A 17,142-nucleotide genomic window follows, 5' to 3' on the forward strand; every position below is an offset into this window, starting at 1 on the left:
TTCGCCAGTGCATTATTTACATCTGTTCTTCCCTGTAATAACCCACTGATCACCTGTCAATCACCTGTCACTGCCACCCATCAATCAGCCCCTAACCTGCCCCTTGCGGGCAATCTGATCACCCACCCACACCAATAGATCGCCCGCAGATCCGACGTCAGATCACCTTCCAAGTGCAGTGTTTACATCTGTTCTCTACCCTAAACACCCACTAATTACCCATCAATCACCCCCTGTCACTGCTACCCATCAGATTAGACCCCTATCTGCCCCTAGGGGACTCAATCACCTGCCCACACCCTCAGAACGCCCTCAGACCCCAGCCCTGATCACCTCGCCAGTGCATTGCTTGCATCTATTCCCCCCTCTAATCACACCTTGAGACACCCATCAATCACCTCCTGTCACCCCCTAGCACACCTACCCATCAGATCAGGCCCTAATTTGCCCCGTGTGGGCTCCTGATCACTCTGCCAAACCCTCAGATCCCCCTCAGACCCCCTTCCGATCACCTCCCCAGTGCATTGATTGCATCTATTTTCCCCTCTAACCACCCCCTGAGACACCCATCAATCACCTCCTGTCACCCCCCTAGAATTCCTATCCATCAGATCAGGCCCAATACAACCTGTCATCTAAAGGGCCACCCTGCTTATGACCGGTTCCACAAAGTTCGCCCCCTCATAGACCACCTGTCATCAAAATTTGCAGATGCTTATACCCCTGAACAGTCATTTTGAGACATTTGGTTTCCAGACTACTCACGGTTTTGGGCCCGTAAAATGCCAGGGCGGCATAGGAACCCTACAAGTGACCCCATTTCAGAAAAAAGACACCCCAAGGTATTCTTTTAGGTGTATGATGAGTTCATAGAAGATTTTATTTTTTGTCAAAAGTTAGTGGAAATTGATTTTTATTGTTTTTTCACAACGTGTCATTTTTCACTAACTTGTGACAAAAAATAAAATCTTCTATGAACTCGCCATACACGTAACGGAATACCTTGGGGTGTCTTCTTTCTAAAATGGGGTCACTTGTGGGGTTCCTATACTGCCCTGGCATTTTAGGAGCCCTAAACCGTGAGGAGTAGTCTAGAAAACAAATGCCTGAAAATGACCTGTGAATAGGACGTTGGGCCCCTTAGCGCACCTAGGCTGCAAAAAAGTGTCACATGTGGTATCGCCGTACTCAGGAGAAGTAGTATAATGTGTTTTGGGGTGTATTTTTACACATACCCATGCTGGGTGGGAGAAATCTCTCTGTAAATGGACAATTGTGTGTAAAAAAATCAAACAATTGTCATTTACAGAGATATTTCTCCCACCCAGCATGGGTATGTGTAAAAATACACCACAAAACACATTATACTACTTCTCCTGAGTACGGCGGTACCACGTGTGGCACTTTTTTACACCCTAAGTGCGCTAAGGGGCCCAAAGTCCAATGAGTACCTTTAGGATTTCACAGGTCATTTTGCGACATTTGGTTTCAAGACTACTCCTCACGGTTTAGGGCCCCTAAAATGCCAGGGCAGTATAGGAACCCCACAAATGACCCCATTCTTGAAAGAAGACACCCAAAGGTATTCCGTTAGTAGTATGGTGAGTTCATAGAAGATTTTATTTTTTGTCACAAGTTAGCAGAAAATGACACTTTGTGAAAAAAAACCAATTGAAATCAATTTCCGCTAACTTGTGACAAAAAATAAAATCTTCTATGAACTCACCATACACCTAACGGAATACCTTGGGGTGTCTTCTTTCTAAAATGGGGTCATTAATGGGGCTCCTATACTGCCCTGGCATTTTAGGGGCCCTAAACCCTGAGGAGTAGTCTTGAAACAAAATGACCTGTGAAATCCTAAAGGTACTCATTGGACTTTGGGCCCCTTAGCGCAGTTAGGGTGAAAAAAGTGCCACACATGTGGTATTGCCGTACTCAGGAGAAGTAGTATAATGTGTTTTGGGGTGTATTTTTACACATACCCATGCTGAGTGGGAGAAATATCTCTGTAAATGGACAATTGTGTGTAAAAAAAAAAAAAAAATCAAACAATTGTCATTTACAGAGATATTTCTCCCACCCAGCATGGGTATGTGTAAAAATACACCCCAAAACACATTATACTACTTCTCCTGAGTACGGCAATACCACATGTGTGGCACTTTTTTGCAGCCTAACTGCGCTAAGGGGCCCAAAGTCCAATGAGCACCTTTAGGCCATACAGGGGTGCTTACAAATTAGCACCCCCCAAAATGCGAGGACAGTAAACACACCCCACAAATGACCCCATTTTGGAAAGTAGATACTTCAAGGTATTCAGAGAGGGGCATGGTGAGTCCGTAGCAGATTTCATTTTTTTTTTGTCACAAGTTAGTAGAAAGGGAAACTTTTTTTTTTTTTTTTTTCTTGTCACAAACTGTCATTTTCCGCTAACTTTTGACAAAAAATAATATCTTCTATGAACTCACTATGCCTCTCAGTGAATACTTTGGGCTGTCTTCTTTACAAAATGGGGTCATTTGGGGGTTTATACTATCCTGGAATTTTAGCACCTCATGAAACATGACAGGTGGTCAGAAAAGTCAGAGATGCTACAAAATGGGAAAATTCACTTTTTGCACCATAGTTTGTAAACGCTATAACTTTTACCCAAACCAATAAATATAGGCTGAATGGGGTTTTTTTTTTTATCAAAAACATGTTTGTCCACATTTTTCGTGCTGCATGTATACAGAAATTTTACTTTATTTGAAAAATGTCAGCACAGAAAGTTAAAAAAATCATTTTTTTGACAAAATTCATGTCTTTTTTGATGAATATAATAAAAAGTAAAAATTGCAGCAGCAATCAAATAGCACCAAAAGAAAGCTTTATTAGTGACAAGAAAAGGAGCCAAAATTCATTTAGGTGGTAGGTTGTATGAGCGAGCAATAAACCGTGAAAGCTGCAGTGGTCTGAATGGAAAAAAAGGGTCTGGTCCTTAACCTCCCTGCCGTTATAAATATTTGCTGCGCACGGCAGGGAGGGTGTTTTTTTTTTTTTGCATTTTTTTTTTTAATTAGCATGAAGCTAGCCTAGCGCTAGCTACATGCTTCCCCCCTCCCTGCGGCGTCCCCCCGTATGCGCCGATCGCTGCCGGCGCATATGCCCATCCGGAAATCCCGTTCTGAACGGGCACGATGACGTCACGGACGTCGTGAAGTCAGAGGGTGTCCCGATCTACCCCTCAACGCTGCCTGGCACTGATTGGCCAGGCAGCGCAGGAGTCTCGAGGGGGGGGGGGCACCCTCTGATGCGACGGGTAGCGGCGAATCGGCGCGGAGCGGCGGCGATCGTAAGTAACACGCAGCTAGCAAAGTGCTAGCTGCGTGTATAAAAAAAAAATTATGCAAATCGGCCCAGCAGGGCCTGAGGAATCCTCCGAGGCAGGTTACCCCGAGCTGAGCTCGGGATAAAACGGCAAGGAGGTTAAGGGGGGGAGTAAAGCCTACGGTCCTCAAGTGGTTAACCAGTACACTATCCAGCCACTGCTTGTTGCTAATTCAAAGCGTAGAAAAAGTATGTTTGTTGCTTTGGGATAGACCAGGAGCATTAAATACAAATTGGGCCGAAACTGATCACTGGGACCAAGTCGCAGGCCAACCTCAAATTTTAGTGGCCACCTTCTTACTTTGTTTCCTGGTGCCTATGGGCCCTCCTCCCTCCCCTATACAGTTTCCAGATGTGTAGGCCCCCTCCCCTTCCCTTCCTTTATACAGTTTCCAGGTGTCAATTGGCCCTCCTCCCTCCCTTATACAGTTCCCTGGTGATTAATGGCCCTCCCTCCCCCGGGCCAGAGTTTGACATGTATAGATAGACCGTGCATGTTTAAGTTATGTCAGGTGTGAGGCTTTAAACCCAAAATATCAGTCATGACTATTTGCTCATGTTACAGTGTAATTATGCCAAAATTATCCAAGCGGGAAACTAAGCCATATTTGGCAGAAATTCCTGCTACACCTTTTATTTTATTGTTCTCTTCCCATGCAGGAAGTTTAGTGAACCATTTATTTTGCATGTTTCTCAATATTCTAGAACAATTTGTAAACAGTGTAATTTTATGCAAGGGAAGCTTTTTTTTTTTTTTTTGTTTTCTTTCCTACTAGGTCAATATTTTTTTATTTTTTATTTGCATACAGTACTTCCAAACTGTATTTGCCCTTTCCTAAATGTATCTTAATGCATTGTTCACATGGGATAATTTGTAATCTTTAAACAAATGTTACTATTCATGGAAGAAATGGGGGAAATCATTAAAGGTTGGTTATGGAAAGGACTTAAAATGAACCCGAGGTGAAAATAAACTGATGAGATAAACATTTTTTTAGATACCCCATGGTTTTATTTTATATTTAAACATTTACAAAGTATAGTGAATGTTTTGTTCTTTATAGTCAATGGCAGCCTATTAAGTGTTCCTAAATGGAAATAATTGATCTATTGACCTTTTTCTAACTCTCTGCTCTCAAAAGGGGGATTCTACCAGTAAAACTTTTATGGCTGTAATTTGCTTATCAGAAATGTGCACTATATTCCCCGACAAGGTACTGACAAGATAGAAGTTGTCACTTGCATGCCTAAAAAATAACTCTTTTTAAGCAGCAAAATTAAAATACCATATATACTCGCATATAATCCGACCCACATATAAGCCGACCCCCCCCCCCCAACTTTTACCTGAGAAAAAGACAAATGATTGACCCCCATATAAGCCGGGGGTCCCCCCAGTGTGTCCCAGTATGGGTAGGTAGTGCCTCAGTATAGCTAGTATAGTGCCCAGTTTAGCTAGTATAGTGCCCAGTTTAGCTAGTATAGTGCCCAGTATAGCTAGTATACTGCCCAGTATACCTACTATAGTGCCCCAGTATAGCTAGTATAGTGCCCCCAGTATAGCTAGTATAGTGCCCAGTATAGCTAGTATAGTGCCCCCAGTATAGCTAGTATAGTGCCCAGTATAGCTAGTATAGTGCCCCAGTATTGGTAGGTAGTGCCCCAGTATAGCTAGTATAGTGCCCAGTATAGCTAGTATAGTGCCCAGTATAGCTAGTATAGTGCCCCAGTATTGGTAGGTAGTGCCCCAGTATAGCTAGTATAGTGCCCCAGTATAGCTAGAATAGTGCCAAGTATAGCTAGTATAGTGCCCAGTATAGCTAGTATAGTGCCCCAGTATTGGTAGGTAGTGCTCCAGTATAGCTAGTATAGTGCCCAGTATAGGTAGGTAGTGGCCAGTATAGTGCCCAGTATAGGTAGGTAGTGGCCAGTATAGCGCTCGCTCCCCCCGACCCCCCCCCCCCCCCCCTCCCCGCTCCCCCTGCGGCCCTGCTGCTATTGCCCGCTTAGGCAGCCGTTTCCTAATCCGTGGTTTCCCTCTCATGTTGTGTATAAGTGATCACACTTATACACAACATGGCGTCACCGGGCGCGCTGCTGCTGCTGTGACGATGTAGGGGGCAGGAAAGAGCGCAGCTCCCTGTAGCGGCGATCTGTACACGGACCACCAGGAAAGACTCGCATACAAGCCGACCTACCAACTTTTGACTTTTGATTCGGCTTGTATGCGAGTATATACGGTAAGTAAAACATCCCGGTTATTAATGTTTCGCACTGTACATGCATATGTTTATCTCATGTGAAACGTCAACTCGGGTACACTTTAAAATGAACCAGAGACGAAGCTCCCTAATGTATTTTATCATATAGATCAGTGGGAACATTAGAGAAAACACCTACCATGCTTTCTGTTTTATTCTGCACTGCGCAGCTTGTTTCTTATCAGACCTGATAAAATCCTCAACTGAGCATTCAGTCTGGCTTTGCTATAATGACTCAGCTATAATGATTTCTGAGCAGAGCCAGCAGGGGGCAGGCTTGGACTTGAAAAGACATGAGAGAACACAGACTGAGCTATAAATATTCCTGAGCAAAGCCAGACTGAATGCTCAGTCGGGGATTTTATCAGGGCTGATTAGAAGCAAGCTGTGCAGTGCAGAGTGAAACAGAAAGCAAGGTAGGTGTTTTCTCTAATGTTCCCACTGATCTATATGGTAAAATACATGAAGGTGCTTCGTCTCTGGTTCCCTTTAAAGCCCTGTATGTTTACCATAACCAAGCTCAGAGGAGCTTGGTTTCTCAAAAACACTGTAAAGCTGCTTAGGATACGCTGTTGCACATAATATCTACAGTGGAGGAAATAATTATTTGACCCCTCACTGATTTTGTAAGTTTGTCCAATGACAAAGAAATGAAAAGTCTCAGAACAGTATCATATCAATGGTAGGTTTATTTTAACAGTGGCAGATAGCACATCAAAAGGAAAATCGAAAAAATAACCTTAAATAAAAGATAGCAACTGATTTGCATTTCATTGAGTGAAATAAGTTTTTGAACCCCTACCAACCATTAAGAGTTCTGGCTCCCACAGAGTGGTTAGACACTTCTACTCAATTAGTCACCCTCATTAAGGACACCTGTCTTAACTAGTCACCTGTATAAAAGACACCTGTCCACAGAATCAATCAATCAAGCAGACTCCAAACTCTCCAACATGGGAAAGACCAAAGAGCTGTCCAAGGATGTCGGAGACAAAATTGTAGACCAGCACAAGGCTGGAATGGGCTACAAAACCATTAGCAAGAAGCTGGGAGAGAAGGTGACAACTGTTGGTGCGATTGTTCGAAAATGGAAGGAGCACAAAATGACCATCAATCGACCTCGCTCTGGGGCTCCACGCAAGATCTCACCTCGTGGGGTGTCAATGGTTCTGAGAAAGGTGAAAAAGCATCCTAGAACTACACGGGAGGAGTTAGTGAATGACCTCAAATTAGCAGGGACCACAGTCACCAAGAAAACCATTGGAAACACATTGCACCGCAATGGATTAAAATCCTGCAGGGCTCGCAAGGTCCCCCTGCTCAAGAAGGCACATGTGCAGGCCCGTCTGAAGTTTGCCAATGAACACCTGAATAATTCTGTGAGTGACTGGGAGAAGGTGCTGTGGTCTGATAAGACCAAAATAGAGTGTGTTTGGAGGAAGAAAAATGCTGCCTATGACCCCCAAAACACCGACCCCACCGTCAAGCATGGGGGTGGAAACATTTTGCTTTGGGGGTGTTTTTCTGCTAAGGGCACAGGACAACTTAATCGCATTAACGGGAAAATGGACGGAGCCATGTATCGTGAAATCCTGAACGACAACCTCCTTCCCTCTGCCAGGAAACTGAAAATGGGTCGTGGATGGGTGTGCCAGCACGACAATGACCCAAAATATACAGCAAAGGCAACAAAGGAGTAGCTCAAGAAGAAGCACATTAAGGTCATGGAGTGGCCTAGTCAGTCTCCGGACCTTAATCCAATAGAAAACCTATGGAGGGAGCTCAAGCTCAGAGTTGCACAGTGACAGCCTCGAAACCTTAGGGATTTAGAGATGATCTGCAAAGAGGAGTGGACCAACATTCCTCCTAAAATGTGTGCAAACTTGGTCATCAATTACAAGAAACGTTTGACCTCTGTGCTTGCAAACAAGGGTTTTTCCACTAAGTATTACCGTAAGTCTTTTATTGTTAGAGGGTTCAAAAACTTATTTCACTCAATGAAATGCAAATCAGTTGCTATCTTTTATTTAAGGTTATTTTTTCGATTTTCCTTTTGATGTGCTATCTGCCACTGTTAAAATAAACCTACCATTGAAATGATACTGTTCTGAGACTTTTCATTTCTTTGTCATTGGACAAACTTACAAAATCAGTGAGGGGTCAAATAATTATTTCCTCCACTGTATTTGTGTGTAGTGGACAGAGTGGGGTTACATTTGTCATATTTTTATTGTCTCTGCTCCAGTTGAGATTTCCACTCTCCTCCTGTCTACATGACCGCTAACATTGAAATCAGGTAGCTGGTTCTCAGCAATGGAAATAAAAATAGCAGTAAAAAGGAGAAACTGCTCATTCATTCCACACAGCACACGCACAAACACGATTTCGCGCTTGTGTCCACAATGAGTGGTACATGGATCACGACACATTAAAGCGCAGATGTCAGCAGCCACAGCACAGGATAACCGGGAAAATCACGTGCGTTGTGCGAGAAAATGTTCCCGGATGCATTACAGCAGCACAATGCGTGGCAACACACAGTTAAACTGAACAGTAAAATGCAAGTCTATGGACTTACATGTGCATTCTGTTATGACTGACAGCAATGCACATGATTCACTAAACCGTGATAACTCAAATGTCACACCTTATGAAAAGATTTCACACCTTATGAAAAGATATCACACCTTATCAAAGTTAACATGCCTTATCAGAGTAGCATAGCGAGTGCTAGGAACCCGCAGGGGCTTAGGGCAGGACGAGTGCCATTGCCAATTAGCAGGCATAAGTTTGTATCGCTCGCTATGCTACTCTGATAAGGCGTGTTAACTTTGATAAGGTGCGATATCTTTTTATAAGGTGTGATATCAAAGATCACACCTTATGAAAAGATAAGGTGTGATATTTGAGTTGTCAAGGTTTAGTGAATCAAGCCCATAGTGTGAATGAGCCCTAAGTGGGAAAAGGTAGAATTTCTGTCAGGCATTCAGCATAGGTGGATCTAGGTAAAACTCCTAGAGTTAGTTATATAAAGCCAGTTGCTGCTATAGTACCTTTGTCACCAAAGTACAAAAATAGCTTTTAATCATCCTGAACTTGTTCAGAGTAGGATCAGACAATAACTCGCTGTTTTTCTGATGGATAATTAAAGATGCTGAGCACAAGACAATTGATGCTGACCGAGCGGAGTGTTAGACCATATTTTAAAGAGACTCTGAAGCAAGAATAAATCTCGCTTCAGAGCTCATAGTTAGCAGGGGCATGTGTGCCCCTGCTAAAACGCCGCTACCGCGCGGCTAAACAGGGGTCCCTTACCTTCAAAATCCCCTCCGTGCAGCGGGGGAGCGCTTCCGCATTGGGGCAGAGCTAACCGCTGCAGCCCTGCCCCACGCGCGTCTGTCAGCGCATATCTCCGCCTCTCCCCCGCCCCTCTCAGTCTTCCTTCACTGAGAGGGGCGGGGGAGAGGCGGCGATGCGCCGCTGATAGACGCGCTGTGAAGTAGGGCTGCAGCCGTTAGCCCTGCCTCCAGCAGCAGCAAAATCTACGACCAATTTGGTCGTTGATTTTCAGCGAAGGGGGGGGGGGGGTGTTTGGGGGTGAAGGGACCCCCGTTTAGCCGCGAGATAGCGGCTGTTTACAAGCACTGAAGCGAGATTTATTCTCGCTTCAGGGTCTCTTTAAATAAAGTAACTGCAGCAAAATGAGCACCAGTTGACTTTTAGGCTGGTTTCACAGTGGGACGTTACAGGCGCACGTTAGTGCAGCCTGTAACGCAGCCCACCGCACAGCAATGAAAAAAAATCAATGGGCTGTTCACAGTGCCCACGTTGCGTTACACAGTAACGCTGCGCCATAAGTCAACGTACTGCATGCAGTACTTTGTAAGCGGCAGAGCCGCGTTAGACTGCTTGCACATGCTCAGTAACATTGGGGAGGAGCGGAGAGCGGCCAGGCACATGGCTAATTAATATTCACTGCACTCAGTGACGTGCAGTGTTTACTTCTTGGAACGGCCGCTCTGTGCTGCGATTGGCCGGCGGGACCACGTGATGCCGCATGCGTCCAAGAGTGCGCATCACGGCATCACGGACGCCAGAGTGAGCTGCACAACGCGGCTCACTCTGACGTCCAAAGCAGGGAGCACCAGGCGTTGTGTTAGGGGCACGTTATGCGACCATAACGTCCCCTAAAACGCAATGTCCTGGTGTGAAACCAGCCTAAATAATCATTTCTGCTTTACATATTAGTCAGTGGGAGACCATATTTTTATTTTATTATTTTTACCATTCATAACTTTACCATCCTTTTTTAGGTCTTGGAAATTTTCAGATTTGACAAAATGGAATAAATAGTAGCTGTGTGCGAAAATAATAATAATTTTGTGTGTGTGTGTGTGTGTGTGTGTGTGTGTGTGTGTATATATATATATATATATATATATATATATATATATATATATATATATATATATATATATATATATATATATATATATACAGTGATGTGAAAAACTATTTGCCCCCTTCCTGATTTCTTATTCTTTTGCATGTTTGTCACACTTAAATGTTTCTGCTCATCAAAAAACTATTAGTCAAAGATAATATAATTGAACACAAAATGCAGTTTTAAATGATGGTTTTTATTATTTAGTGAGAAAAAAACCTCAAAACCTACATGGCCCTGTGTGAAAAAGAAATTGCCCCCTGAACCTAATAACTGGTTGGGCCACCCTTCGCAGCAATAACTGCAATCAAGCGTTTGCGATAACTTGCAACGAGTCTTTTACACCGCTCTGGAGGAATTTTGACCCACTCATCTTTGCAGAATTGTTGTAATTCAGCTTTATTTGAGGGTTTTCTAGCATGAACCGCCTTTTTAAGGTCATGCCACAACATCTCAATAGGATTCAGGTCAGGACTTTGACTAGGCCACTCCAAAGTCTTCATTTTGTTTTTCTTCAGCCATTCAGAGGTGGATTTGCTGGTGTGTTTTGGGTCATTGTCCTGCTGCAGCACCCAAGATCGCTTCAGCTTGAGTTGACGAACAGATGGCCGGACATTCTCCTTCAGGATTTTGTGGTAGACAGTAGAATTCATGGTTCCATCTATCACAGCAAGCCTTCCAGGTCCTTAAGCAGCAAAACAACCCCAGACCATCACACTACCACCACCATATTTTACTGTTGGTATGATGTTCTTTTGCTGAAATGCTGTGTTACTTCTACGCCAGATGTAACGGGACACGCACCTTCCAAAAAGTTCAACTTTTGTCTCGTCGGTCCACAAGGTATTTTCCCAAAAGTCTTGGCAATCATTGAGATGTTTTTTAGCAAAATTGAGACGAGCCTTAATGTTCTTTTTGCTTAAAAGGGGTTTGCGCCTTGGATATCTGCCATGCAGGCCGTTTTTGCCCAGTCTCTTTCTTATGGTGGTGTCGTGAACACTGACCTTAATTGAGGCAAGTGAGGTCTACAGTTCTTTAGATGTTGTCCTGGGGTCTTTTGTGGCCTCTCGGATGAGTTTTCTCTGCGCTCTTGGGGTAATTTTGGTCGGTCGGCCACTCCTGGGAAGGTTCATCACTGTTCCATGTTTTTGCCATTTGTGGATAATGGCTCTCACTGTGGTTCGCTGGTGTCCCAAAGCTTTAGAAATGGCTTTATAACCTTTACCAGACTGATAGATCTCAATTACTTTTTGTTTTCATTTGTTCCTGAATTTCTTTGGATCTTGGCATGATGTCTAGCTTTTGAGGTGCTTTTGGTCTACTTCTCTTTGTCAGCTCCTATTTAGGTGATTTCTTGATTGAAACAGGTGTGGCAGTAATCAGGCCTGGGGGTGGCTACAGAAATTGAACTCAGGTGTGATAAACCACAGTTAAGTTATTTTTTAACAAGGGGGGCAATCACTTTTTCACACAGGGCCATGTAGATTTGGAGTTTTTTTTTTCTCACTAAATAATAAAAACCATCATTTAAAACTGCATTTTGTATTCAATCATGTTATCTTTGACTAATAGTTAACGTTTTTTGATGAGCAAAACATTTAAGTGTGACAAACATGCGAAAGAATAAGAAATTGTAATGGATAGCGAAGATACCGCCGCAGAGGCAAGCGGCATGGCGGCTATCTCCGCGTATCAGCCGGCGGCCTCTGCCGCGCAGTTACATGCGGCTGCTCTGCCTGGTTCTTCTATTGCACATAAATTGAGGGCTACGCCCGCGCGTGCCAGCCGACAGGACCTTTATACAAATTGAAGGGGAGTCAGCTGATCTGCCTAGTCAGCTGACTCCAACTGTACTTTGGATTGGCTGAGTGATGGGGGCGGCGCTGCGGGGCATCTCTGTACATATAGTACTAGTCTGTCAGTTGCTCCGTGTCTGCTGTTGCGAATGCTAACATGTTAGCGCTCAGACCCTAGTCAGATCCCAAAGTGTGCTAGAACCAGCTGGAGCTGGGGATCCACACGCCAGATTCTGTTGATAGCTTAAAGTACTAATTGCATTGTATTATCTGTTATGACCTTCTGCTTCCTGTGACTATTCTCCTGCTTGTTGATTCTGTACTTCTGCCCATCTGATTCCTGTTGCCAACTCTGCCTGAACTTGACACTGTATCAATTTCACATTGGTTGTCCTGTGTCTGGCTATACTAGCATTATTGGTGATTGTGCAGATCACCACGTAATCAGGTATAGCAACTGTATTATTGGTGATACTGCAGATCACCAATAATCAAAAAATCTGTTTTGCTGACCACCAATCGTTACAGAAATCAGGAAGGGGGAAAATAGTTTTTCACATCAATATATATGTGTGTGTGTGTGTGTGTGTGTGTGTGTGTGTGTGTGTGTGTGTGTGTGTGTGTGTGTGTGTATATATATGTATATAGCTTATTTGGCTCGACCAAGTTTCATTCAGGCATTTCCAGAGCAAGGGGAAAAGGGGGATATGGTAGGGGGACATGGCTAAGCAGTCTGTGGAGATATTTTTAGGTTTCTATAATATTTTTGCATGTTATGCTTTATAAATACTTGAACAATTATTCACTGTTATTGTCTTAAAGGAATTAATTTCCATTTAAACAATGCTTATAGCCTGGCTGTCCTGCTGACCCTCTGCTGCGATTACTTTTAAGGTGGCCACTAATGGTTCAATTTCTAGCGAAAAATCGTTCGAGCGATCAGAAATTCTGATCGGATTGATTAAAAATAATCTCAATTGATGGGCACTATCGATTATGAACGATTGTAAAAAATAGTCGTCCCATTGGATTTTTGTCAAACCAAAATTTGGATTTTCTTGATTGGTTGTGATAGATGGGAAGCAAAGATTGGTTCGTTAATGGTGTAGTGAACGATTTTTCTTCCGATCAGAATTTCGCTCGAACAATTTTTTGCTAGAAATTGGACCGTTAGTGGCCACCTTAAGGCCCGGTTCACACTTGCGGTTCTCTGCCAAACGAACCGGATGACCTGACCGGATCCGGACCGGATCCGGATCGGAACCGTACGGTTCTGATCCGGATCCGATCCGGATCCGGTCAGGTTGCATCAGGTGTTCATCAGGATGCGATCCGGATCCGTTTGGCAAAAGTTAGTACAAACCAAATAAAATGTTGGGGTCTGGGAGGTCAGCAGAAGGTGGACCTGTGGAATCAGGCCCTCCGCTGTTTAGCACTCACCTCCACTTCCGACATGCTGCCAACATCTCCAGCTCGTTTAAAGTCACTGCTGATCCACTCCAAAATGCTTGCCCATGTGTCCCCATCCAAAATCGCTGCAACAATCCGCATAGGAAGTGGGGTAGAACATCCGGATTTTTAGCCAGTGTGTTGTGCGCTCTCCGGTTCTCATTGCTTTGTATTGGCCGGATGGTGCAGTCCGGCTCCGCCCCGGATACAGCTGCCGGAGGAGCCGGACCAAAAAATAGCGCATGTTGGGTCTTATGCTGGATCCGGTCCGGATCCGGTCCGGACGAAACGGACGCATGTGAACGCACGCATAGGCTTTCATTGCTATGCCGTGCGTCCGTTCCGTCCGTCCCGCATGCGGTCTGGCACGGCGATTCTGGACGGCGCCCGCTAATGTGAACCGGGCCTAAGTCATAGACCTTACACAAGCACAGAGCTGTGGAGTCGATACAAAGATTTTCCAACTCCGACTCCTCAGTTTATGAAACCACGACTCTGACTCCGACTCCGGGTACCAAAAATTGCTCAGACTCCGACTCCTCGACTCCGACTCCTTAGTCTAATACTTAACAGGGCTGTGGATTTTGTACAAAAATCATGCGACTCCGACTCCCGACTCCGACTCCTCAGTTTCTGAACCCACGACTTCAACTCCGACTCCGGGTGCCCAAAATCGCCCCGACTCCTCGACTCCAACTCCGACTCCACAGCCCTGCACAAGCATGCAGATCAAATGTTTAAATTGAGTTTGACTGCATATGCATATATTGATGCATGAAAGATTGGCAGGACTGCCAGGCAACTGGTATTGTTTAAAAGGAAATGAATATGGCAGCCTCCATGTCTCCCTCAGGTCAGTTGACCTTTAATACAGTATGATAGACAGACAATAAAAATATCCTATATGGAGGATAGCAGGAACATAGCATATTTGTTTGCAGTGTAACCTACTAACAGTAATATTTTTTCTAAGAAATTATCATTACCTCACTCGCTAACAGACAAGATGCCCATCTAGTCTCTTTTTTTTTTTGTTAACTTGATATGTTTTTAAAATCTCCAACTTTTGTGTGTGGTCAGGAGGTGCCTTTCTGTATGGCCCCGTTCACACTTGCGGTTTTGTAAAAACCGGAACGGATGTCCGGATCGCACCGGATCCGGACTGGACCTAATCCGTACGGTTCCTATCCGAATCAGGTACGGATCCGGTCCGTTTGCATCCGTTTTCCGTGCGGTATGAACACGGTTGCGGTCCGGATCCGGTTTCTTAAAAAGATAACCTGTAAATACCTGGGGTCTGGGAGGTCAGCAGAAGCTCTGGGGTCATTGTTGGAGACAGGTGGACGTGTGGAGACCATCCGTGGATACAGAGACTGCAGTTGGGACCATAGGTCCAGTCATTTTTTACTCGTACCTGGGAATTCTCTCCTTCCTGTTGTTCACCTACTACTATGTGGGGAGAAGGCCTCACCTCCTCGTTATCAGACATATCATCAGACATGTTGCTGCCAAAGAGCTCCAGCATGAAATCCCTGCTGCTCCACTCTGTGAACGCTGGGCTCATGTGGTCCCCATCCAAAATGGCCACTAGAAAAAGCATAGGAAGTGGGGTAGAACGTCCGGTTTTTATAGCCAGTGTGTTGTGCGCTCTCCGGTTCTCATTGGTTTGTATTGGCCGGATGCAACAGTCCGGCTCCGCTCCGGATACGTCTGCCGGAGGAGCAGGACCAAAAAATAGGATCTTATGCCGGAGTCCGTATCCGGTCCGGCTCCGGTCCGGACGAAACGGACGCATGTGAACGGACGCATAGACTTTCATTGCTATGCCGTGCGTCCGTTCCGTCCGTTCTGCATGCGGTCCGGCTCGGCACGGCGATTCCGGACGGCGAGCGCTAATGTGATCCGGGCCTATCTGTTGCTTTATCTGTGAGAAAAAGGTCCTTCAGTTCCTTTGTAAGCCTCTTAAGAAGTTGTGTTTTTTTTTTCCTTCTTTGTAGTGTTCACATAGGAGGAACATGTTCCAGAAAATACTGTGATGGAGCCAACAATGGTTTCACTTTCTAGAGATTACAAGCTTAAATACTCGCATAGAGCATAAAATAACACTTCTAATAGTTCTTCAACTGATAAATGTAGCTTTTCTTGACAAAGTGAGCTATAACTTTTCTTTGCCTTAACACATTGATTTCTGGAATAGCTTTCCAAGGTGCCTTTTTTTTCCCAGTCAACCTGTGAAGAGGCAATGGGAGGGGCGCTTAGGGAGTGTTCTGTTCCTTAGCAACAGATAAAAGTGTCTTTGTTGCTAGTTAATAGCCCAGTCTCGAGCCCAACTCCCTTAGCTGAAAACTGAACATTTATGATATTGACAGGATATTGCATATCAGTAGAATGTGTGCTATTCCTTGGATTGATTGCCACTAAAGGTCTTTTAGGTTTTTCTGAAAGAGTTTGATTTATTTATAAGTAATTAGTGGCATGAAAAATGATGGCATAGAAAGTATAGGTACATACACACATATGCAATTACTGTCGCCCCTAAGGATTCAGTTCGGAGCCAAGTTCTGTACAGATGCGGTGTTAGCCTGTGGGAAAGTGACATGATCTCTTGCTATGGAAGGGGGCAGAGAGATGATGTACAGAACAGCAGCATGGAATGGGAAGAGTAAGGTGGTAGAACAATGGATTGGACCACCACTTGAATGAGATGAATCAGGAGCCGTTGTGCACTTGCTAGATTTTTAACAGAGTCTGCCTCAAATCTCTTTCTTAGCCCACAACAATCTAGTCTGTGTTACAAGGCATAAGTGTTTATGCTTGGTACACACGATGCAATTTTCTGACAGATTTACTGTCAGATTGACTATTTCCAACGTGTCCGATCTGATTTCCGATCGATTTTCTGATCGATTTTCAAGTATACGGAAAATCGATCGGAAATTAGATTGGACATGTTGGAAATAGTCGATCCGACAGTAAATCTGTTGGGAAATTGCATCATGTGTACCTAGCATTAGTTAAGGGAAAGTAGAAGAAAAGTGAGAAGCTTAGCTTGGAAGAAGGGATAAACACTCTAGGCTACTGACCTTACTCTTAAATCAACCACATACATGTTTGTTTCTTTGTGGAACACTCAAATTTGCCTGGTCCAGTCAAGCATTTCTTTACTCTGGTATCAAGCAGTATTCATTCTTCAAGCAGTATTCATTCTTCACAGTAAGAAAGGTAAGCATGGTACTGAAATATTGCACAATACTGTCACAAACTCAAAGATCTCACATCAAGGGGTTTAAGAACTATCAAATAAACTGTTTTTCTGTAAACCCAACATATCTATAGAGCTTTTAGCCAGCAACACTACAATGATATTCAGAGGTCTCTTATGTGAAAAAAATAGTTTATATATATTATATAAATTTGTTTATACCAGCGAAATGTAACAAATTTGTGTTGGCCTCCCGGGGGGAGGACGGACTAGAGGCAGAGCTGAACTGTAACCTGGCTGTAAACTGCTTACTTTACACTGCAATACAGAGAGAGGGCGAGACAGAACACACAGCTGCAGCTGATGATTATTCACACACATTTGAAGCTATATTTCTGCTTTATATAATTCTGAACACATTTCACTCATGGTATTAGAGCCAGTAAAGATTGTTTCTGTATGCTGGATCTGCTGGACACAGCCCTTCATAGTAATGCCCACAGTGAACACTGTTCTCTGTAAATGTCATATTTTCTTCTCATAAGATATGAATGGATGAAGAAAAGCCTTTGCATTGCTATTTGCTAGTAATTACTGAAAATATATGTGGCATTTAGA

The 17,142-nt window shown here is 44.0% G+C and overlaps 1 protein-coding gene across 9 annotated transcripts in view; it reads left to right on the forward strand.

Annotated features, from left to right (window-relative positions):
* USP54 (ubiquitin specific peptidase 54) overlaps window positions 1-17,142 on the forward strand; it is a 230,889-nt gene that overhangs the window by 38,362 nt on the left and 175,385 nt on the right. The window contains exon 1 of one of the 9 annotated variants that reach the window (XM_068258056.1): window positions 16,420-16,544. The exons of the other annotated variants lie outside the window; for them this stretch is intronic. The gene's annotated coding sequence lies outside the window, so the exon portion shown is untranslated. Of the gene's footprint in view, window positions 1-16,419; window positions 16,545-17,142 lie in introns of those variants that run through there. 9 annotated transcript variants of the gene reach the window in all.

This window comes from Hyperolius riggenbachi, chromosome 10 (genome assembly GCF_040937935.1).
Source record: "Hyperolius riggenbachi isolate aHypRig1 chromosome 10, aHypRig1.pri, whole genome shotgun sequence".
NCBI classification, from domain to species: Eukaryota; Metazoa; Chordata; class Amphibia; order Anura; family Hyperoliidae; genus Hyperolius; species Hyperolius riggenbachi.